Here is an 835-nt window from a genome sequence, read left to right as displayed (position 1 = left end):
GAAGAGGAGCCACAGCAGCAGCTACTTCTTGGGAGAGAGACATAAAGGAAGGGGCTAAGACTGGAAGCAGAAGGAAGATCCACCTGCCTTGGTTGGGGAAGGTAGTGGGAGGGGCTTGTCTCTTAAAGGGATAGGACAGACCATTACAAGAACAGCCTTGTAAAAACTATGGTCTGTCATCACTTATCTTGAAAATGAGAGACCACCACTGGTGCTGTTTTGTTATTTAGAAGAAAGTCAATCAGTGCAACCCATGTCTAGACAGGGGATTGTATGAATACTGGGAGGCAGGAATCATTTAGGGTCATTTTTGAAGTTCCCTAAGACAAGGATATTAGGTCCTGATGATGCTTTCTAGAATCCCATGCCCTTGTGTTGAACATAGAAATATATAATTAGCTTTCCATGTTTTAGGTGTAGAAAAACAAAGTTTGGAATTGGACAGTTCTATGTTTGAAGCCTGCCTGAACCTTATCCCTGCATAGTTCTGCAATAATATTGTCGAACATATAGAATAGCTCAGAGATAAATATGTCAGAGCACCTGATATGGTACTAGACATATAGGGGAGGCACTCTTTAAGAATCATAATGGTGCCGGGCGGTGGTGGCGCACGCCTTTAATCCCAGCACTTGGGAGGCACAGGCAGGCAGATCTCTGTGAATTTAAGGCTGGCCTGGTCTACAAAGTGAGTTCCCGGACAGCCAGGGCTACACAGAGAAACCCTGCCTTGAAAATTCCCCCCCCCAAAAAAAAGAAAAGAAAAGAAAGAAGAAACAAGAAAAGAAAGAAGAAAAAGAAAGGAAGGAAGAAAAAAGAAAGGACAGTCATTGTC

At 43.4% G+C, this 835-nt stretch overlaps 1 protein-coding gene across 1 annotated transcript in view; it reads left to right on the top strand.

Moving 5' to 3' along the window:
- The window catches only part of Il13ra1 (interleukin 13 receptor subunit alpha 1), a 64,238-nt gene that overhangs the window by 41,880 nt on the left and 21,523 nt on the right, over positions 1 to 835 (top strand). The window lies entirely within an intron of this gene.

The sequence above is a fragment of the Microtus ochrogaster genome, unplaced genomic scaffold (assembly GCF_000317375.1).
Source record: "Microtus ochrogaster isolate Prairie Vole_2 unplaced genomic scaffold, MicOch1.0 UNK42, whole genome shotgun sequence".
NCBI classification, from domain to species: Eukaryota; Metazoa; Chordata; class Mammalia; order Rodentia; family Cricetidae; genus Microtus; species Microtus ochrogaster.
The sequence above is the reverse complement of the archived record's forward strand: the minus strand, read 5'-3'. Positions and strand labels throughout refer to the sequence as shown.